At 33.0% G+C, this 9,930-nt stretch overlaps 1 long non-coding RNA gene across 2 annotated transcripts; it reads right to left on the minus strand.

Moving 5' to 3' along the window:
- Positions 1-3,598: 3,598 nt before the first annotated feature.
- On the minus strand, positions 3,599-8,573 carry LOC127119439 (uncharacterized). 2 transcript variants are annotated; one of them, XR_007802827.1, is made up of 3 exons: positions 8,434-8,573; positions 8,069-8,216; positions 3,599-3,991 (listed from the first exon to the last, which is right to left on the minus strand). It is a non-coding gene; the product is annotated as an uncharacterized LOC127119439 (long non-coding RNA). The 2 variants fall into 2 exon arrangements; XR_007802826.1 differs by having other exon boundaries at positions 8,069-8,566.
- Positions 8,574-9,930: the final 1,357 nt, after the last annotated feature.

Here is a 9,930-nt window from a genome sequence, read left to right on the forward strand (position 1 = left end):
TTAGCCGAACTACGGTTTGCTCTGATTCTCATTCCAGATGAGATACGTAGGCATAAGACGCGATGTCTTAGAGAGCACACTCCTCTTTAACCCATAGGTAGTCGAGCTACGAAGACTCTGATTCTCATATTCAAATGAGATACGTATGCAGTGGATGCGACATTCGTGCGAGTCATTTTCTTTTGACCCCCTCTTTTAGCAAATAGTACATTAGATAAACCCACACCCTTTAGACAAGAACAACAAAAGTGGATCCCGTAGAGTACTACGGATGCGTAGGGGTGCTAATACCTTCCCTTCACATAATCGACTCCCGAACCCAAGATTTGGTTGCGAGACCTTATCTTTCCTTTCCTTTTTCCAGGTTTACTTCGAGCGTTTCCTTTCCCTCCTTTGGGATGAATAACACGCGATGGCGACTCTTCTGTCATTTCTTTCTCGCCGGTTGTTTTTTCGCATCTCCTTTTTCAGGTTGCGACATTATGATGTTGTGACACATGATGTGACATCTTTGTTTTGCTACCAGTGTGACTACACTCAGGTTTGGATTCAGTGAACCCAAGGCCAGACTTGTCTCCTGCCATTTTTCCAGTCTGGAGAATTTGTCTAAGGTGTCAGATCCATTGTTTAGCATTCTGACATACTTTGTCATCTCATCCAGTTTGGAGTTCAAGAACATTGCTTCAGTCTTCAACTTAGAGAGGGTTTCCAAGTGTTCTGTCTTCTCATCCTCCAGTTGTGTTATCAATTTCTTCTGACTTTCTACTTGTTGACACACTTGTTCACTTCTGTGACACAACTTTCTGTAGGTAGTGGCTAACTCATCAAAGGTTACTTCATCATCATTTGAGTCTTTATCAGAACCCCATCTTCCAGTCAAGGCAGTCACAAGATTTGCAGATTCTCCTTCTGTTTCACTTTCATCAGACCAAATAGCAGCAAGACTCTTCTTCTGTTTCTTGAGGTAGGTCCCACATTCAACTCTAATGTGTCCATACCCATCACATTCATGGCACTGAACTCCTTTTCCTTGTTTGGACTTTTCATCAGACCTTGTTCTTCTTCCAGCATCATTGGACCTACTGATGTCAGATGAGATCTTCTTGACATTAGACTTAGACCTTACATCCATCTTTTTCAGAAAATTGTTGAACTGTCTCCCCAGTAATGCTACATCATTTGCCAGATCTTCATCAGTATCTTGACCACTTTCTTCTTCTTTCTCTTTAGTGTTTGACATGAAGGCTATGCTTTTGACTTTCTTTTCAGATCCATCACACATTCCCAACTTAAATATTTGGAGGGATCCAATTAGCTCATCCACTCTCATATTGCAAATGTCTTGAGATTCTTCTATGGCTATCACTTTCATGGCAAATCTCTTGGGAAGTGACCTGAGTATTTTCCTCACTAGTTTTTCATCTGACATCTTCTCACCCAGGGATCCTGAGGCATTAGCAATTTCAAGGATGTTCATATGAAAGTCATGAATATTTTCATCTTCTTTCATCCTCATATTTTCAAACATGGTAGTGAGCAGCTGCAATCTAGACATCTTCACTCTAGAGGTGCCTTCATGAGTGGTTTTGAGAATATTCTAAGCATCTTTAGCCACCTCACAGTTGTTCACCAGTCTGAAGATGTTCTTATCAACCCCATTGAATATAGCATTCAATGCTTTAAAGTTTCCAAGGGCTAGTTCATCCTCCTCCTTGGTCCATTGTTCCTTAGCCTTCTTATCAGTTGTAACTTCTCCGTCCTTGGTCATAACTGGATGTTCCCAGCCTGTTAGAACAGCCTTCCAAGCCTTATTATCCAAATATTTCAGGAAGGCTACCATTCGAGGTTTCCAGTAGTCATAGTTAGATCCATCCAGAATTGGTGGTCGGTGAACAGATCCTCCGTCTCTATGCATAGTACCAGAAAGTAACGTCCCTAGATCTCACCCAGAACCAGAGCAGGATGCCTGCTCTAATACCAATTGAAATTCTGGTATCAGATATGAGATGTCGAAGGTAATGTCACGACACTAATATCTGAACAATATAAACAGGATAAAAGATAAAGAACAGTAATACAAGTGACACAAGCAATTGTTAACCCAATTCGGTGCAAACTCACCTACGTATGGGGGCTACCAAGCCAGGAAGGAAATCCACTAGACAAAATTAGTTCAAAGACTCTCAGTAAACAACTTCAAGTTACAGTCTTTTCACCTAATCTCTACCCGTGTAACTTCTATCTAAGAACTCTTAGATATGAGATCCTACTCATTCCCCCTCAATCACAGCAGTGATGTAAAAACAAATATTACAATGAAATAAGACACTCTTCAAGAACACATACTTGATCTTGCTTAAAAGCTTCAACCAAGTAAATACACACTCATGCTTCAAAGCTTAGAGTGGACAAATTACAACTCAAAAGTCAGTCCAATTCAATCATCTATGGATGAATGAATGACTCACAATACATACGATCACAAAAGACTAAAACCCTTATTCTCTCTCAATATTTCGTTCGTTATTTCTTGTGTATTAAAACCAGGTTTTCCATGCCCTTTTTATAGAAGTGTTTGGCTGGGCTTGGACATCACGAAACCCTAAAACTATTTTCCACCCGCATCTTCTAATGACAGCTGATTATATCTTGTTGGAAAATAAGTCAATCTGGTTTTAATTACTGATGGAATGACGCGTTCAATCATCCCATCAATCACACATAGATTAGCATAAAAAGCGCAATCACACAATACATAACATTCATACTGAATGTTCTGTATACAAATGTCTTGACATCGGGTCTGACATCACAGCAAAATCCTGCACATCCACATTTTAAACACTCTGCAGGAACCTGTTATCTTATGTCAAGACAACACTTGTGACAACTTGTGAACACTCTAGGTTTTACCAAAATTGATGCCAACATATAGAACCAACACAATTCATAGATGATAAAATTAAAGCTAAGTTATCTTCTTGGAAATGACCTCTCCTTTTTATAATAGGTATAAATCATCTTGTGAAATCTATCATCCAATGTATACTCATTTACAATTTTAACATTTATCTAAGAAAAGATTATTAAGAAAACAAACATGAGGATAAGTGATTCGTTGTCGCACACGGGTCAAAAACAAGTAATTAAAAATTTTAGTTTAGAAAAGTGACACTCAAATTTTGTATCACAAGGTCTCTTGTATTGAATTTTACCAACTGAAAGCGATGGGGTTTTTAAGGCTTAAGTTTCGAATAAAATAATAGTAAAAATAATTTGATTACAAGTCAACTGAAATGGCTAATCCTACTGATTTGGGTTTTGACTTGTCACTGTCTATTGTAACTTCAATCCCCTAAGCGACTTTGATTCTATTCGATTATGAAATCAATTAGACAAGCGCTATCAATATCATGTGAATTATGTTTTTGTTTACCGCATTAAGCGTGACAGTTTAAAAATTAGGCGAAGTTAACGAATAAATTAAGTTAACACACAATTAAAATTAGAAACATGCATACAATCGAATTTAATCAAGTTTATTCTATGAGTAGCAATTTAATTAAGCAAATGAAAGCAAACGAATTCATAGGCAGAATTGAATAGAAATCGAAATTGAATTGGAATTAAAATAACCACAAAGCGGTGGAACCCGTAAATCAGTAGAATTTTCCTTAGGGATTAGTTCTACATGAATCGAACAAATCAAAACTAATTTTCGTGAATAGTGAATAGGAATAGTGAACAGTACCACCGCTGACTTAGGTTAAAGGAAACAAGGAATTAGGGTTCTAATCCCAACCGGGTTGAAAAACATAAAAACCGGCCCAAAACTAATTAGTTTCTAAATTTTGAAACTAAAACGATTTATTCGAGTCTTCTACACTCTGAATCTGCTTCTGACTTTAACATGAAACACTTAACTTATCCTCTCAACTTTCTAACACTTATTATAACACATCAATCCGATTCTTGTAGCCCAAGTTATGACCTATGAAGCAAGATGGTGTAAATAACTATTTATTCAAAAAATACAATATGAAATTAAAATAAAGGTACAAATAAACTAAGCTTAGGAAACACACTAAAATAGTAGAAATAACAAAAGACACTCTAGAATTGTCGTAATATAATATTAAAAGAATGTACATGAAAATACACTGATCAAATTCCCCCACACTTGAACTTTTGCACTCCGAGCAAAATTCTAAAGTTAAAATTCAAAACGTGAAAAATAGAAATAAAATAGGGCATGCAAATTCAAAGAATTTCAAGTAGGCATGACAACATAACCCGTACTCGCGGGTATCCACCCGAACCCGCTCTGAAGTTGACGGGGAAAATCCGCTTTAACTGGGTTTGGATTTTCCCCGGTTATAAAATATGGGGACGGGCCGGATAATAGGGACACTAGTACCCACCCTGAACTCGCCCCGCGTTTATTTCATTATGTACATTATTATTTATTTTTGATAATTTAGAATATTAAATATGTGGGCAATGCTTTGATATTTTAATTTGAATTTATTATTTAAAATATTTGAAATGCATCTATGAATTTTTTTTAGAATACTTTATTTTATTATTTATAATGTAACTTTGTTTTAGAAAAAATAATTATTTCTATTAAAAAAATTGATTTCACTAAATGAATGATGGCGAGGGCGGGGATACCCGAACCCAACCCGAATCCGTTTGGGACGGATTTGGGGTTTGATTCTCCATTTCCGTTTGGTTTTGGGGCGGGGAACGGGGATTGTTTGGAGATTCGGGTTTGGGTTTAGGGGAGGTAAAAACCGTCCCCAACCCGCCCCGTTGTCATGCCTACTTTCAAGATCACAAAGGTGCAAATAAAATCATCATTCTAAGCTTAAAGCAATATGATGTTAGTGAGTAAAATTCAATGACCTTCAAAGGAAATAAGAAGACATTTTACTAAAGAGTACATCAAGAGAAACAAGATCCTCATATGATAAAATTCACCAAACTCTCAAGTGTTTAGGTTACTGTTTACACTCAAACCACGTCATGAAAATTAGTACTACCATAAACTTGAAAAGACTCTAAAATTCACAATTGAAATACATGAATACAAAGATCAAAAGGACTATTATTTGGGTTGTAACTTGGCCAAGGTAAGGGTAAGATAAATCCTAATGGGTAATAGGCTAAAATTCAAAGGGTCAAAAGAAAATTGAATGAAACTACGGGAGTTGAAATAAATAAAACTTCATTCACTTTCAAACAACAACCTTGTAGTTATTTCTCTTCTCTTTTATCTTTTTATTTTATTTATTTTCTTTCAAAAGGAATATGTATTGTCATACTTCCTTTCTTTTTCCATTTTCTTCTTCTTTTTCTATATATAGTTTTTTCTTTTTTCTATTTTCATCCAATTTTTGAATGAAATATCACAACTATAATTATTCAACCCCACAAAACTCCAAATAAGACTCTTACAACCCTTTGAATAGGGTGATAATATTGTTTTTCACTTTTAGGCTTGTAATGAGTTATAAACAAAAAATGGGATAATTATGGTCAAAGATGTTTTCAAACAAAGGATGATATTGTTCAGGGTTGACTTTTTGGCTAACTAGCTAAAAAATAGAACACAAACAATTTGTTTTTATCATATTAGTGTGCACAAGTAATCAAACAGTTTCAAAAAGAGTGAGAGTAAGTTCTACAGACTAACAACCATGAGTCAAATCACATAAGAAAGAAATAAATGGATTTTTTTAATGTTAACAATTATTAGGATCAAAATCTCACAAATGTTAATGATTTTCCACAAATGATGCACAACTCAATATTTAGTCATACTTATCATACTAAGAATGCACAACAAATCAATCAGATCACACCACAAGTTTTTAATCAATAGAACTGAGCAATTACTCACACAACACTTGCAAACCAAAAACCAAAAACTAATGAAAAAACATATAATTTTTTTTAAGAAAACAAATAAAAACAAGGAAAACTGAATGAAAGAAAACAAAGTAAACGGTTCCTTCCCCCATACTTAAGAAAGACATTGACCCCCACACTTAAGGCAGACATTATCCTCAATGAAGGAACATAAATATAAAATAAGAGTGAGAGAAAGGAAAGAACACACCCGAGGAGTAAAGGTGGATAGGTGATCGCATAAACAACTTTTTTCAAAGAGAGCTCTTCTACTGTCTCTTCTTCCAAAGTGGGACTCTCATGGAGTAGCTTTGGGCAGTGTCCATTATTCTTGAAATTTTTAGTAGTGTCTTCGTCTTTTATTCCAGGATCAAAGAAGGATCTTAGATAAGTAAAAGTGTTGAATGAGCACATGAAAATAATCTCATTTTTTCACAACATCAAGAATCAAAGGGTTAAGGGGTTGCCTCTCTATTTTTATTCCATTTTCAAGTGAAACCCTATGCATACTCATGGATGAGCTAATATCGTGAGTTCCAACCAAGGTCCATCCAATTCCCTTCTTATGTTCCTGAAATAATTTATCTTCCTGCTCAGATTTAAACTTTGATGAACAATATAAATCTTCAGGAAGTGGTTTAGGTTCTAGAAAAGGTGGTTATTCAATGGACGGTTTATTTGGGCATCCGAGATATTGAGAGCTTCAGCATATCCCTCCCATATTGTACAGTTCAAAGTATGGATGGCCAAACGGGCCGACCGCTCCGCCCCGTCTTAAGCCCGCAAAAAAAAGGAGCTGGGAGGGCAAGCCCGCCAAGTGAAATTGGACTTAAAAATCTAGCTCACCCCGTCAAGGTGGCGGGTAGCGGGCTTGCCCGCCTATTTTTTTATTTTTTTATTTTTCATTTTTTAATAGATTAATAGGTTTATGTTTACATTTCAATTATATTTTTCACTTATTTTTTAGAAAAAAATTTATAAAGCATTTTTTTAACAAATTTTACTTCAAAATATATTACATATATTCATAAGTAAATGTATAAAGTAGAATTATCAATAAATATTCTAAAACTATAGTTCAAGTATTAACCTTTAACCAGCCAAAATAAATATTTTGAGTGCTTCATAACTAGGTTAGCGGACCGGCGGACCAACTTGCCCCTTTTTGACGGGCTTAAGGCGGGGTAGGTTATGCGGCACAAAATTCCAATCCAACCCACCATTTTTTGGCGGGTGCACAGGCCGGTCCGGCGGGCCTCGACCCATTTTGCCACCCCTAGTTCAAAGTATTGTTCCTATGTATAGTGAAATATTTGAAGGCGTATAAAATAGTATGGAATGGAAAAAATGAACTTCAATTTTTTTATGAAACGTGTACCCCAAATCCCTCAAAACCAAACTAATTTATTGCTTCTTACTCCTAAAATTGATTTGTGTGTATCCAATCTCATCAACAAAACCAATGACATTTGATGAAAAAGTGTAACATATTAACAATTTTTTAAGTAAAGTTCATGAATATGTAAGAAAGTGTTAAAAATTATATGGATACAAAAACCATACCTATCAACATATCATTCTTTAACTCCCCGACTAAAATGTCTTCAAAAGAAGTGAAATTTATTGCTTTTGCTGGGATGCCATACTTGTTAACATCTCCCACAATTGTCCCACCATTAAATTTCAACAAAAATATATGTTCAGAAGTTTTGAATAACATATTATTCAACACAAATTGAAAGTTTGCAATAGTATAGGTATTGTTAACCTTTAACGTTGCATCAAACGATTTGTTATACAATGTTGGAACAACGACATAAAATGATTACATGAGTATCTAAAATAATGAATAGTTGATTAAGCAGGAAAAAACAATTAAACCCTTTTTTACCTTCCACTTATTATTCATTTTTAAAAGTAAAATAGAATAGTTGCATAAAACATAAAAAATAATGAAACCTAAAATGGTGTAGATGAACGGATATCATAAATCCAGTTTCAAAAAATACTTGTATAACCTTAAAAGAAAAATATAAACCATATTAAACTTGAGTGGATATCTTTTAAGGCTTCCATCAACACGAAAACATTAGCACGACAGAGAAAAGGTTGGATCAACATGAAACAGAAGCATAATAGGGAGAAATTTAGTTACCTCTTCCTTAATGAAAATCATCTCAAAATGTTTCTTTGTGTTAGATACAACATTCCATTTATGCTGAACCTTGAGAAGAACCTTCCATAATTATTTACGATCGTCAATGTCTTTAATGGTCTCAAAAGGACTTGCCATTTTGCAAGAACTACAATGAAATAAGCAAAAACAAAATGAAAAAATAAGATGAAGTAAATGAAGAAGAAATGACATGAACATATGAAGATGATAAAAACATCTAACATATTATGAGGAAAAGAAGTTGCGAGACAAAGATGAAGAAGGTTGGGAATATGAAGTTAGAGAGATGAAAACATTGTATCGATTGAGTAAGGTGAAAATCTATAACAAAATGATGGCTATACCAATGTCAGCTACATGCATATGCAATATCGGGAAGGCAAAATGAAGAAACAGTGATATTTTATTCTAACAGGTAAGGTTGGTAAGTTAAAAGGTAAGGAAGAAAATTTGAACAAAACAAAATTTCAGACCAGCAAGTTGGATTGACAAAGAAATTGATTAAAAAGTACATTGGATAACTCAAATGTGTACCATTGGGAGCTGAAAAAATGGGGGCATTTTAGTACATTCATTCACAACTAATGGTTAAAAGAAAACCAAGTTCTTATTTAGTTGAAAGATAGCATAATGTATAGCATTGTCTTGAGATGTACTTTGCATTACAAACTTAATATGTAAACATTACCACTTAAAACATATATTAGCTTAATCGGGATCGGAAAATGTTTAGTTGGACTAAATGCTTTTGAAGACTCACTGAATCCTTGGAAATGAAAAGTATAATTTTGATTAAAAAAAACCTCTTTCTAAAAGATTTCAAAAATAAATTTTGAATTGAAAAAAAATCATTTTTCAAAGATTGACTACACAATTTTTGAAATAGTTTATCTATTTGATATTTTAATATGCATTTTATAGATATAAATTAATATTTTTCTATTTGTTGAGATTTTTTTTTAAAGAAACGATTTTATTTGCATACAATTTTTATATTTTAAAATTTAAGTTTGAATTCAAAATTTCTAATTAAGAGAGTAGAGATCAATTTCATGTTATTAAAGGATTAAGATTGATTTTATTAGTCTTATTACTACTTCTCTTTTCGACAGTCTCTATTGTGAACAATAAATAATCATGTCTTTAGATAAACAGATTAGAATTTTTTACTCCAATACTCAATTTTTTCAGTATAAAATTTAAAATAATCATTTATTTTTTTGGTATATATATCAAATTATCCGACTTTCAAATAAAAAAAGATCAAACATAATTAATCATAATGTCCCATAATTTAATTTAATATTTTGTTCTAATTATTTATCTAAAAAATATTTTAAGTTAGACATTTAATTTCCCTTCCGTTATTCTATTTTGTTCCGTCAATTTACGATAAAAAAATATAAGTTACAAATTTGAATCAATCTATGTATTTAAAAACTGATACATTGTTTAAATTACGAAAATAAAATCTTCGCAATGTATATAGTGTATCGATATTTAAGTATATATTTTCACATAGATTTATACCAATTGTCTTATTATCACGTCAAACGTCATCAAAATTTAATATTTTTTTGTCAAAAATTGACGGAAATGATCAAATAAAATAACATAAGTGAAATTAAGGAACTAATTTATAATTTTTTTAATTAATAGACTAAAGTGAAATATTAAATTAAATATAAATTCTAAAATATGTATTAAATTTTAAAATATTTAACATTTGTTCTTAAATTTAATCGGACACGTCATTTAAATCACCGCGTCTGTATTCTTTAAATTTATTTTATGTTTTTCTTATAGATTTTCTTACATATTTTACATTTCCTGCAGATTTT

This window comes from Lathyrus oleraceus, chromosome 2, assembly GCF_024323335.1.
Source record: "Lathyrus oleraceus cultivar Zhongwan6 chromosome 2, CAAS_Psat_ZW6_1.0, whole genome shotgun sequence".
Lineage (NCBI taxonomy): Eukaryota > Viridiplantae > Streptophyta > Magnoliopsida > Fabales > Fabaceae > Lathyrus > Lathyrus oleraceus.